Raw genomic sequence first — 15,000 nt, 5'->3', positions numbered from 1 at the left:
TGGCCAGGGACCGAATCCTGCTACCGAATATATGGCCTTCCACCAGCAACCGGTACCACCAACGTTTGACCTCAGTTTCTAGCAGCTTCACTCAGCCGTCTGAAATGAGCTTCAAACCCTATTCATGAGTTATTGAATGAATTCAAACACAGTCAGTACGAGCACAGTTAGGACGTCTGATATGTCCCTTCTAATTGGGCATGTTTTGCAGTCTGTGTTGCATCTCTCCGTGTTACGGTGAGTACGAGCACAGGTAGGACGTGTGATATATCCCTTCTAATTGGGCATGTTTTGTAGTCTGTGTTGCATCTCATCGTGTCACGTCTTACGGTCTTTACAGTGTTATAGTCATGATTTCTTTATTTTGATACCTGACATCATGATGCAAGTAACGATTTTTCCAAATCTCAGGGGGCCTCCAATCCTCCATGTCATCCGGCCTTTTCTCCAGTACAAATTTAATCTACAATGCTATTCAGTGTTAAAAGAAAGTATGAAAATTTTTCTTAAAAGAAAGGAAACAAAAACTTTCAAATTTAGCCAGAACACTTTGTATGTACACTACGGCGAGTTACTCTAAGAAAATACCTTAATTAATCATAAGACTTCCGATTAATGATCAGGTAGCGTTTCTTATTTTCGTTAAGCAATAGGAGAAACAAAAAGACAGTTTCGATGTGCATATGTATATGTATATACATACATACATATATATATATATATATATATATATATATATATACATATGCATAAATGTGTATACATATATATATACAAGCATAAATATATACATATATATATATATATATTCATACATACATACATATATATGTGTGTGTGTTTGTGTGTGTACAGATAGATAGATAGATAGATGATACTTATAGCTATTATACAATCAAGCTTGAAAAGTGGAAGTTGAAATATTTTCCTCTGTTATATTGTTTTGGATCGTGCACATCCACAAAAAGCTATGTTCGCAATCAAAGATTTGGTTCCAAAGAAGATGTTAAGCAGGTCTTTGCCATTTTATTCTAGAATAGTATCTTGTGTTCTTAGTGGTTAGAGTGTTGCGCTCACAATAATATGATGGTGGTTTTGATTCGCGGACCGGGCAGTGTAAAACTTCTAATTTAGCGATGCTCTTAAGCAAAACACCTAATTTACGAATGCTCCAGTTCACAAGGCTTTGGTCGGTCCGAGGTTATAGGAGAAGACACCTCCCCAAGGTGCCACGCAATAGGACTGAACCCAGAACCATGTGGTTGGTAAGCAAGCTACTTACCACACCGCCACATACATAAATACATACATAAATACATACATACATACATACATACATACATACATACATACATACAACATACATACATACATACATACATACCCTGTTGTTGATGTTGAAATTCCAAAGAAGATGCTTTGGATCTAGGAGTGTGTGTGTAGAGGGTAACTCTGCCATTGAGTTGCCTCCCATTCAGGGGAGATCTTGTGGTCTTAGTCACGTATATGTCATGGAGACTGGGTAACTGTCCCTATAAATCCCACGGCACGACGCAGTGATATCAAGAGCTTAATCATAACTACTTCAAATTATTAACTTATTCTCCGTTAATAACGTTGATGATAATTCAAAGATGAATGTGTACAATTTATGAATATTTTGCAACGAAGAAGAAAATATAGAAGTTGAGAGAAATGGAGAAAGAACAAGAGGTAACAAACGAGAGAGTCAGAAAGAATTCAGAAGAAACAAAACAGACAGAGTAGAAGTATTGAGAAAGAAGAGGAAGTGAGTGGTAGGTTATTGGAGAGTTAAAAATACAAAGAAATAAAAGAAAAGAAATTCATAGGAGAGAGTAATGAGAGGAAAATGATGTTAAGTGCTAAGAGAAACAAATGAAAGATTGAAAGTAGCATAATAGCTAACAGATAATTAAACTTTAATTATATAAAAAAAAAACAAGAGAGAAAGGAATCAAACAAAAGAGACAAGACGTTTATAATACATAATGCAAAAGGATGTTAAGATGAAATGGAATTAGGCAGCTGGACAAATAATGGAAATAATATTTTTGGTCTCTGACATCTCTTTCCAGTAAAATAAAGTAATGTTTTTTATTTTGTCTTCTTTCTTCGTTATATAGAAATCATTTTGAGAACATGTATTACATTAACCTATTGTTCCTAAATGATATACAAGAATCTCCCGTGCTACAAAATTAATGTCTTCATGAAAATTGTGCATATCGCAAAAGACTGTAAGGAGAAACGAATTTTCCCATTGATCTTCCTGCAAAAAATATAAAGTAACAGCCTCCAAAAAAAGACAGGTGACACAGCCACTTTTCAGCAGAGAATAATTTCTCAACATTCAGTGTATAATATGTATACATAAAACCATTTGAAGAGAAATACATTACAATATGAATAAGATTCGTAATAGGGTAGGTTCTTACTACAAAATATGATGATAACCATGAAACGGATGGTGTGCTAATCCTGCGTGGATGAGAAGTATAGATGTTCATCATCATCAACATCTATTGGAGGAGAAAATAACTTATCCATAATTGCTTAATGCATTTGATTCATCATCAAGTAAGCAGTTGAAGATGTCATATTTCTTGAAGAATATACAGACACCGTCGAGAAAGATGTATATTACACACCTGATCGGGAAGAAAGTAAACGATATTAAGTGGATATCGTGATATATCTACTTCTGTCTGAAAAAAGAATTGTAATCAAAAATAGATTGAAATAAATGGAGTGTGCACAATAAGCAATACAACGATCGGATGAAGGACATTGAAAAATTTGAAATCGATCTCAATAGCACCTTAATATATTTCGCTTGTTCATCAATTCCCCACCACACACAACAGGTTTGAACATTTAAATGCAGCATAGCGGTTCATTCATTTACTTCTTATTCTTATATTATTAGTATGCTTGTGTAAAATGGCGAGCATAGCCTCACTAACATCGAAGTTTCATAGATACTTCTCATGAATTATTCTTCAACTAACGAGTCGTATTAGGATTAAAGTCCAGCCAGTTCATTTATATGTTTAGTTTTTCGCCGAAAATATTTAATTCCTGTTTGTGAAGAACACTCCGTTGCCTGTAATTATGTCTCAAAGTATTAATGTTTTTATCTACTTTCCTTTAAAAATACATAATTAGAAAATACATACAAATTTTTGTTTTTGGCGCTCCTCTAAAAAAAATTACTTTAAACGAGTTGCTTATAAATATGTATTAGTGTTTCTGTTCCAGCAAAGAATTAAATTCGTGCAAAAGAAGTAAATAAAATACTTTTACTTTTTTCAACAGCGAAAGGAGTTAATATATTTTACCGAAGAAACTATAATTGGTTCTGTTGTTTAATATGTCACCACACTTTACAAATACGGTTAGATGCTAAAATAATGTAACACAACTGTTTCTAAACTGTTCAAGTCGTTGTTTGATATAGATATACATTATAATTTCATCAGCAGTTGTTCCTGTGATGTCGAAAACATTACTATTTTTCTTGAAGCCGCTGTAATTATAAACCGTTTCATCGACTCTGGAGTATATTTTAAAGTTTACATTGTATGTATTCGTTTTCTCGCGAGGCTTCCATTCTACCGTTTATATTTTTACATAATGTAGGGAATTTTTCTTCACTATAGATATATAACTTAACTAGCAATTTACTCACAGAGATTTAGACTTAAAGCACACATTTTATGCTCACCTGGGTTTTATACAAAACATGAAAGCATTCCAGTTATTCAGTATTTTTAAGTAGTTTTTAACACACATTTGTCATTTTGTCACGAAATCTGTTGTCAGGTCTAGTTTGCTTTGCCTCGTTGTTTTTCTGTTCGGTAACTCGTATAAGCTCCTACTTAGGTTATTTTTCTAAAAGATGAGAAGTTCATATGAACACCATTGAGCTCTTTCTTAGGGATTTGAAAAGGTGCAGGCACGCAGATAGAGGAATATTGCTACAATTTTTTGTCGCCAAGTATATAAGACGCTTGATAATGTTTGGTATTGACAGAATGAAGTTTATTGCCTCGGAAAATATATCACGCAAGCAATATTTATAGACTACAGAGATTATAAATATTCCTTTCAAAGCGGCTTATTGATGTATGACAAATATGCTTTCATCTGCTTTTTCCATTTTGGCCGGGTAAGTGCGTGCAGGCTAAGGGAATTTTTGCTTTAATTTTGCGTGGGGAACATTCAGTTCATGAAGTATTAACCATAAAAAGACATGCTTTTATGGTTGTTCGCCATGGTTACAAATACACCATCAGTATTTTAGTATTTATTACTGCCTTCCATGTTAGATGTTAGGTGTTAAAAACATAATCAAAATATTGCGGAATAATGCTACTGCAATAATAATGGTTTTACACAACAAGGGTGCGTATTAGTCGTTCTTGTGATTGGACATTAGCGTACAACATTGATAACAGCCTTCTAAAACTGTTCCCTGACCCTCAATACTTATCTGCTATTTTTCATTACTCGACTGAACTATTGTTTGATGTCAAAAGTTATTACGTTATTGATTGTAGCTCTTTAGACTGGTTTAACACAGTCAGGTTCAACTTTGACTTTCCCTCTTTAAATTCTGGGATACATTAATTTGACGCTGAGCCTCCTTCAAAATATTTGATATTGAGACTAGGTTATAAATCAATAATATAAATGTGTAGAGAGAGATGAATAATGGCTATGTCCATCTAATCGACAGGTTCTCCCAAAACCTTCTGACTTGTACAATTGCAGTTATGTACATAGAATACACAGGTTGTGAGAAGTATGATGAAACACTACATAAAATGATTTTGTATTTTATGGAGGCGCGCCAGAATTTTCTAAACGTGTCCCTGTTTTCCAATGTTTCTATAGATAATCGGACAAGGAAACAATATTATAAACATGTGTCCACATTCGTAATAATATAGTTATGATCACAAAATATAAAAATATACATGTTCTTTTTAATCCGAAACAATGCAATTATAAAGCAAGTTGACAGCTTTACACGGTATATCAATATTTCAGGGTCGGGACCGTTCTCTCATGAAACATTTGGAGAAGAAATTAGTATTCACTGATTTCTCTATCTTGTAGTGTGTGCATGGACGCACGCGTGTGTGTATGTGCTCGCACGCGTGTTTATGTGTGTGAGTGTGTGTGGGTGAATGTGAGAGTGCATGTATGTATGTGTATGTGTGTATAACAGAGTGCTCAGTAATATTTTGTAACATTGTCGTCATACCATTCAAAACATCAAAGTACCCTGATGTAAGTTATGCTAAACTGAAAACGTTCCGCACATTAAAACGGAGATTATATAGATGGTATAAAATATTATTATCGGAAATACAAACAGAAGCTCTTAGATAACATCCGTACACCCCAGAACTCACACTCTAACGATACTAATCGCGGAGAACAGATTCAACGGCCATCAAGGAGAAGCTACCGACCGTATTCACATGAATTGCAACCATAAATGATATATCTTCTTTTTTTTTACAATCGGTCACATTTTCCAATGCGTCACACAATGCGGTACCTCATGTTCCTTCACCTGAAAGACTTCGACCAATAAAACTCGACTTGCATGAGCAAATACGAACACAGCTCATATCTATTCATCGAATATTACCAGAATCTTTGTGTTGTACAACACATGAATGAAACTCTGAGTAGCAAGGGGCCCAACTATGACTGGCAGATATGTATGTGTATCAGAGTATATGCACGTATAATATATAATATATAATATATAATATATATAAATCCTTAAAATCCTTAAAAATGTTTTAGCCCGAAGGCCGCGGCCATATATATATATGCATGTATGTACACAAACACACATACACACACATATATATAGAGATAGATAGATAGATAGATAGATAGATAGATAGATAGATAGATAGATAGATAGATAGATAGATAGATAGATAGATAGATAGATAGATTTGTGTGTGTGTGTGTGTGTGTGTGTGTGTGTGTGTGTGTGTCTGTGTATGTGTGTTAAATTGAGTTTGTTGTAAAGCTATTTTATGAGTATACTGCAGTCAGCCATTTGCGTAACCTAATGACTTCATTGGTAATTAACCAGTCTAGCTTTGAAAGAAATATACTCGATATATACGCCTATAAATATTGCATACAAAGTTTATCTCACATATTTCATAAATTCAGTTCTCTTAATTATTCTATGGTAAATGCGCAATTCTCAAAACATTTTCACCAACTTTTACTTCTTTTCTACGTCTGTGTCGATCAAATACATTACTTTCACAGTTGTCTTTCCTTGTTTCAAATGCTATCAAGAAATAATCCACACACTCTTCACGCCACTGCTATGGTTTGTGCTTTATACACCCCATACGGAATCTGTTTTAGAATCGTCTGCTTATTCAGTCTTATGCGTCCATATAATATGCATTGATTAAGTGGCAAACTGTCGACTTAATACAGCGTTAGTTGAAATGCATTGCATTACTTAGTTCAGATTTGGGTTTTTAATTCACATCTCAGGAATGCGACATTACTATTTATCCTGGTGAAGAAATAAATAAAAGACCAGAACGAACCGGAGGACTGGTGAGATCATTAGTGTTTTAGAGAGTGTGGGATGCGGTGCTCGTTTCGGATTTGTGTGTTTGAATCGCAGCTACCGTTGTGGTCTACTTGCATGGTAAACTTAATGTCACAATAGTCCAAATTGCGGTGTCTTAACATTGCAATATGACAATTGGATTTCTTTAGTAAAGCTCATTCTATAGTAAATATTTGGGACAACTTTTTAGTCTGAGAGTAATTTCTTCTATCGCTCTTTTTTTTTTTTGACAGCATTGAAAATTATAATGCCTCCTGTTTTTATAATGTGACTCAGCCATCTACACAAGCATAATGCAGAGTGCGAACTAACACGAGATGCAAAAGCTCTGAAAAAATACGTGGTTTTCTGAATCCTTACGATATACTTCACAGTTTAGGACGTCCAATGCGTTGTAAATTTAGTATACTAATTTCAATTCTTTTCATTAATATCGAGGTTTTCATGTATGTTTGCTGGAACATGCTGGAATATAACAATGCTTTTATGGACCAGTCTCTGCTTGAACTCAAATTGTTTACAAGTTGTAGAAATTAAAACACGTCAGTGCAAATAGTTTGATGAATTAGTGCAATAACTCCCAAGTATGTGAATCAAAGAAACCATTAAAGCACCTTAAAAAATCTATACTTCGGCATCAACACACCACAAACAAGAAAACACAGTTTCGTTAACATCCACATAACAAACAACACCATATACATATATATGTCATAGAGTTTCATAAGTATGTGTGTGTCTAGATGTACATACATGTGAGAGCGTGTGTATATATATATATATATATATATATATATATAGAGAGAGAGAGAGAGAGAGAGAGAGAGAGTCAATTCAAATAAGCAATAAATTCAAATAAACGAATAATATTGACAGAGAAGAGGACGTTCAAAGTAATATAATAGCTTGACGCTCGGTGAAAAGAGAGAGTTTGACGTTTCGAGCATAGCTCTTCATCGGAAAGAAAAAAGGGAAAAATCCAAAGAAGGAAAATAAATCGCCAACAGCATATGTGATATTTGTAAGTATGTCATAATAGAAAAAATATCAGATCTTGAAAAGACAGCTACCAAGGTTTTCCTGGTCGAGATAATAGTTTATTTCATTTATCGAGCTGAAAGAAAGACCATTTATCAACTGTCTTTTAATGACATTCAAACAAGAAATCCTTTTAAAGAAGACAAGAAGAATAGCACAAGGGAGGAAAACAAAGTTACAAAAATACGATGTTAAGCGGGGCTCTGTTTTTAAATTCCGGCAAGTTGTGTTTCGTGAAATGTGAATATACAGTAAACATCGCGTACCTCGACTTTATGTATTCGGTGGAGATTCTCAAGTTCTTTAAAATATAGAATTATTAAAGAGAACACACTGAAAATTTTTGGGACCTGTTAATATAGTCTCTGGATTTGGATAGGATTTTCCATTTGATGTCGAAACTGGTGCCTGCGTCTTTAAATTTCCAGATTAAAGCCGAAAGTGTTACTGAATATTCATACCACGGTACCTAAAATACAAAAGATGATTGTTTCTAGATTGTATGTATGTATGTATGTATGTATGTATGTATGTATGTACGTACGTACGTACGTATGTATGTATGTATGTGTGTACCATTCAATCACACTATTATATTCCAATATATGGCTAACTGCATCGAATTGTAAGGAACAATCTATTATTAGTCCAGGTAAATAATATCCTCAGTGTATTTCATCACATGAGTAAATCCTGGATTCATTTCGTTGGATTACAAACAGTTTACTGAGTGCATATCCAAGACAATTCATATACGAAGAGTAATACATCTAAACAGTTTTTACTATTAAAGTTAATTATACAGCAAAAATTTTAACGTGTCCGACATATGTTTCTGCTGCATGGATATCTCACAATGTATTTACATTTGCGTTCATTCAATTTGTTCATGTGTTAAGAGTCTATGCAGCTTTATTCAAGGTGTTGCCACTGTTGTAGTTTGAAGCGAACTAAAAGTACGATCGTTTAGGTAATATTGTACTTGATAGGGAACAATTGCTTTTGAGTGCAAGGCATGAGAGAGAGGAACATTTAGAAACACGATACCACTATAAAATCGGTTATCAGATTGACCCTATGATGATCCTAAGGTTTGAATTTACGAGTCATGAATACAAGATCATAAATTAGGTAAGAGTATATTTCATCCACTAGAGTTAAGCCAACTAAAAAGGAATAAATTTCAGAGATAGAGTTTACAATTAAGTGTCGCCAAATCGAATATAATTTAGAAACATGAGATATACAGATTTTACTTGTAGGGCCGGGGTATTGCACGCAATATGTTAGAATATATCTACCTAAGGTGAAATCCGAATCTTTAGCTGTACAAATCAACATTAAATCTATAGGTAGATAACATTCTCCAAGATATACAATATGTCATTCCATATGTGAAGTTTAACATCTGAAGAATACTGATTATTTGGAGAAGAATTACTACTGGAATATACGTCAAGTGTCTTCTATTATAGCATTGGTCCAACCAAACCTTTGCGAGTCGATTTGGTAAAGAGAAAACTGAAAGAAGCCTGTCGCGTAAATGTGTGTGTATGTGTGTATGTGTACGCGATTTTGTGTCTGTGTTTATTTCTCTCCACCGCATAGCAAGTGGTGTTGTTGCATTTACACCTTTGTTACTTAGCGCCACGGCAAAAGAGATGGATAGAATAAGTACCAGGCTTTACAAAATTATTTAGTGGGTTGATTCGTTCGACGTAAATTCTTCAATTTGGTTCCCCAGTATGGCCGTAGTTCAATGGTTGAAACAAACAGGAGTTACAAGACATAGATGTAGGTAGGTGGGTAGGTAGGTATGTAGGGATGGATGGATGGAGGGATGGAGGGAGGGAAGGACGCAGGTAGGTAGGTAGGTATATAGGTATGTAGGTAGGTAGGTAGGTAGGTAGGCAGGCAGGTAGGTAGGTTAGTAGGTAGGTACGTAGGTAGGATGGGTAGGTAAGCAGATAGATATGTGTAAATGTGTATGATCGTGTGACTGTGTGTGAGTGTACATTCGCGTGTTTGTGTATGTACATGGCTGTGCATATTTCCATATATATGTAGATATATATATACATATATATATATATACAAACATAAATATATATGTATGTATATATGTGTATATATATACATATATACATACATACATATGTAGTTGGTTATTATACTTTATATGTGTTTGGGTACAATTATTCATATGTAGAGTTAGCACGAAATATTAATCAAAACTATGCCGCAGTTTGGTAAATAATCAAAATGCATTAAAGTTCGCCATTTTACTTCTTGTATCGAGTTATCTTAAACCACTTAATTGATTTAACCAAACGTGAAAGGAATATGTAACGCCTCAGGCTACTTTTGCATCTCTTAACGATTATAGCAGAGATCTAGAAAATTAGATTTTTTCACTCAAATTGAAGCTAATTAAGAATGCTATTCCTTGTAGGCGCAACTCCTCTAACAGACGGCCCTCTTCTACGAGAGAACTGAGTTGAAAATGAATTGTGCCAACGGTTATTCACATTAAATTACATATCGAACGTATCTTGAAAAACAGATCAGCCAATTTTCATTATCATTATTATTGTGACGTTGATGATAATGATGATGATGATGATGATGGTGATGATGACGACAACAATGATGACAATGACGATGACAACGATGACGACGATAACGATTATATTGAGGATGATGGGGGTAGAGGAGTAACAGCAAAAGCATTTTCAACACCAGCATCAGTAGTTGGAGCAGCAGCAGTAGCAGCAAAAGAAGAAGAAGAAGAAGAAGAGAGGAAGAAGCAGAAGAAGAAGAAGGAGGAGAAGAAGAAGAAGAAGAAGAAGAAGAAGGAGGAGAAGGAGGAGGAGGAGGAGAAGAAGAAGAAGAAGAAGAAGAAGAAGAAGAAGAAGACGGGCTTCTTTCAGTTTCCAAATCCATTGACAAGGCTTTGGTCGGCCCCAGGCTATAATAGAAGACACTTACCCAAGGAACCACGCAGTGGGGCTGAACCCGGAACCATGTGGCTGGTAAACAAGCTACTTACCACACAGCCACTCCACGCAGAGGATCTGTCAACTTTTTAATGTTCTTTCATATATATCAGGCTTTCCACTCTGTCTATCCTTCTCCACTTTAATTTTCTTCATATGTATGTAATATATGCAGTTAGGACTCTTCTCCTGCCAGACATACGCTGATTCAGAAGCTTTTATGATATGTAAGAAAAACTTAGAAATCCAGTCTCTGCTGATCTTCCAAATTTTAATATCTTGTACCATCTTTCCCATGAGTCAGGTAATTCTCATATCATCTCCACTAGATCTCATCTATCTACATAGAGAAAGTCTAACTGGACATCTGCTCCACCATTCCCACAAAATATAGTGATCCTAAAAATATCATATGATTTTTAGTTTTTACTCTTAGTTATTTGTAAGGAGGGACCTGCATATTGTTTGTTTGCTATTGACACAGATTTACAAGTACAATTGATATGGAATATCTATCAGGGTGTTAACATAATTTCACAATGTAAGCATAACATATTCTATTTTACGGTTTCATCAAGTTAGAACATAAATAATACAAAATAAATTGTATTCATAAATGATAAGAAAATCTCGTTTCATATATATGAGTGTGTGTGTATCTTATATATATGTGTGTCTGTATGTGTGTATGTGTTTGTCATTCAGTATCTCTGTCTATCTACCAATATGTGCGTGTGTAAGTATGTATGCATGTATTTCTTTTACATCCATAGCGCCGAACATATGAGGTTCTACAATGTAGAGATGCAATTCTAATTCAATAAAGCAATATAGTTCGATAATTTTATTAGCTTCATAAACTTAATTTTACTATGGATTCTGCTATCTGAATGTGCAGCTCCTCTTGCGAAGCTATTCATAAATATATTGGCAAACAATCATTTCGATGTAAATAGGTAGCGCTACGTTTATGTACCTATCGACATTATAGAATCTACAATTTTATTCTCGGGTTGCAGTTATGTTATGTTGATTATTGATATCAGTCGTCGAAAGTAGAGGTATCGTACTCTCAACCATTAGTTTAATACATAAGTATACACAGAACATAGTTCCTTCCTGGAGATTAACATGCACGCAGAAAAACATATAAACTGTAAAAATTACAGAAAACATGTTCAAAGAAGAATGATATTGGAACAACCTCTATCCATTCAAGAAATATCAAAAGTGTGTTTCTCAGTAGATATATGCCCCTGGTTTCATATACAAATTACTATAAATTTATTAAACGGAAACTGCACAAATTGATAGAATTTTTTCACGAATCAAACACAAGAGTCATGAAACATTATAACGTCAACAAAAAATTGACGTTTTGATTTTAATTTATGCATCTATACACCATAGCTCCTTACTTTATTCTGACCTAATATATATGGTTATGATTAAACCATGTAAAACATTGTACAGCGATAATTCACTAACATGCGAAAAATCATACAAAAACACGACAATAAATAATTCGGGACAAACTTTCTTCTGTAAATCATTTAGATCATTTATAACATAATACTGAGATTACATGTAACACGAATTTTGAAATTTTGAGACGTTCACGTTTGAAATATTCTAAATATAAAGATAATGTATTTACACTTTAATAAAACAGATATTAAACAAATATAAACTGGTTTTGTGTCGTTTCAATTAAAGTCGCACTGCTGTAATAATGTAAAACACGCACTCACATGTTTACATTAACTCACCACTGTCTCGGAACATACACACATATATTAGGTCGTCAAGTATGAAATTTGTAGTAAGGTATATGCTAAACATTGACAGCTGCTCATTTTGCGCCATTATTATGTTTTGACAATCATTATGTTTTTGTTAATAAGCTGACATATCTATTTTTTTATTATAACTCATTTCGCGCTTTATAAAGTATTTATAAATATTATTTTGCTATTTTGTTTAGAGATGAATAAGTCAGAAATTCGTACAGTTTTGAAATATGAATTCTTTCTTGGAAATACAGCATCACAGACAGCTCGGAATATTAATGAAGTATTTCATTCTAATGCTATTACACAGCAAACATTATCAAATTGGTTTGCAAAATTTCGTTATAGTAACTTTGACCTCACAAATGATCAATGTGGTCTACCAGAAACAAAGGTGTATAATGGTGAACTGAAAGCCACCGTCGAGTCAGATCCATCTCAAAGTGTTTGTGAAATATTGTTGTTCTTTGGTGTTAGCAAGCAAACAATATTGACTCACCTAGTTCAAATCGCTAAAGTGAAAAAGTTGGATAAGTGGGTTCCACATGAACTCAATGAAAATCAGATTCAGTAACGTTTGGAAACCTGCATTATGCTACTTTCTCTTGACAAAAATGAATACTTTTTTAAATCGAATCGTAACACGAAATGAGAATTGGATCCAATACAATAACCGTAAATGTTCAGCACAATGGTAGGACAGAGATGAGCCACCAAAACACAGTCCAAAAACAAATTTCTTTAAAATAAGCTGATGGTGTGTGTTTGGTGATCTGGCGCAGGTGTGATCCATTATGATTTCATTAAACCTGGCTCATTAATCATGGTGGCAGTATACTGCAGCCAACTGGACCAAATAATGCAGAAACTTACAATACAAAGCCTAGATTAGTTAGCAGATCAACTTCTATTTTACTGCAAGACAACGCCAGACCACACATCGCAAAAATGACATTGGCGAAACTACAGAAGTTGGAGTTGGAAGTTCTCTATCATCCACCATACTCACCTGATCTTGCCACCACTGACTAATACGTCTTGCAGAATTTGGATAAAGTTTTGAAAGGAAAAATGTTTAATTCAGATGGTGTAAAACAGGCCTTCCAAGATTTTATTGACGCTAGATTGCCAGGCTTTTACATTTCCGTGCTGGACAAGCTACTGCTGAAATGGCAAAAGTGTATTGACAATATGGGTGCATACTTTGATGAATAAAACTATTCCTTGTATTTATAAAACAGCAAACTAATTTTCTTTTCTACAAATTTCATGGTTGACAACCTAATATATATATATATATATGTGTGTGTGTGTGTGTGTGTGTGTGTGTGTGTGTGTGTGTGTATGTGTGTGTGTGTGTGTGTGTGTGTGTGCGTGTGTGTGCGTGTGTGCGTGTGTGAGTGTACGTGTGTGTGTATGTGCATGTGTAAACATATATACAAAAGGACAAACATACATATGTTGTTTAAAACAGCTTGATCCGACTCCAAGCGACTTCTTTTCACAGGCTTCTTACGGAAACCTAGCTCGGTCATGTTCTGATTACTAGTAACCTGAGCCTGAACGAGCTAGTGGTATAGAGACGATCGAACCTTTTCAAATAATACATACACACACAAATATACATAACGGGGCAAGACCGACTTCGGAAACAAATGACCTTGGAATTGCTCCTAGAAAGTTCCCCTCCAAGAAATAACTAGTCTGAGGAATATCATGCAGTCGCCGATACATACTAGCCTCCTTTCTCTACATCACCAATGTTGTTCAAGGTAAACTCAAAGTCCAATACATCTTGGCACGAGTGACAACGCAACTCATTTCTACAGCTGAGTGAACTGGAGCAACGTGAAATAAAGTGTTTTGCTCAAGAACACAACACACAATCCGGTCCCTGAATCGAACTACCTTATGAATGTGACCCAACGCTCTAACCACTAAACCATGTTCCTTCACATAAATACACACACAGATATATATATATATATATATATATGTGTGTGTGTGTGTGTGCGTGTGTGTGTATATATATATATCTAATGTAGAATAAATTTTTTTCGAAAAAAAATGTATCAATGGCCAGCATATTAAAAAATACCTTTAAAGGTTAAATTTACAAATAACTTATAAAATAAGGGCAAAAGAAAAATCATAATGCCAAATATGCCGAAAATAGACAAATTGTCAGTAACCATTATAATTTATGCGTCTCGAAACAAGCCGATAGAAATTTCTTAAAGATTCCGTTATTACCGTATCGGCTTGTTTCGAGACGCATAAATTATAATAGTTATTGATAATTTGTCCATTTTCGGCATATTTAGCATTAGAAATTTTCTTTTGCCTTTATTTTATAATACATATATATAAGTATGATGTATGTATATATATTATATATATATATATATATATATATATATATATATATATATATATATATATATATATGTATAAGTGAATGTATGTATCCCACAGTAATCCCTCGAATTTTGCGGGTGTTACGTACCAAAAATCCCCACCATAAGTG

This window comes from Octopus sinensis, linkage group LG2 (assembly GCF_006345805.1).
Source record: "Octopus sinensis linkage group LG2, ASM634580v1, whole genome shotgun sequence".
In the NCBI taxonomy this organism is placed as follows: Eukaryota; Metazoa; Mollusca; class Cephalopoda; order Octopoda; family Octopodidae; genus Octopus; species Octopus sinensis.
The sequence above is the reverse complement of the archived record's forward strand: the minus strand, read 5'-3'. Positions refer to the sequence as shown.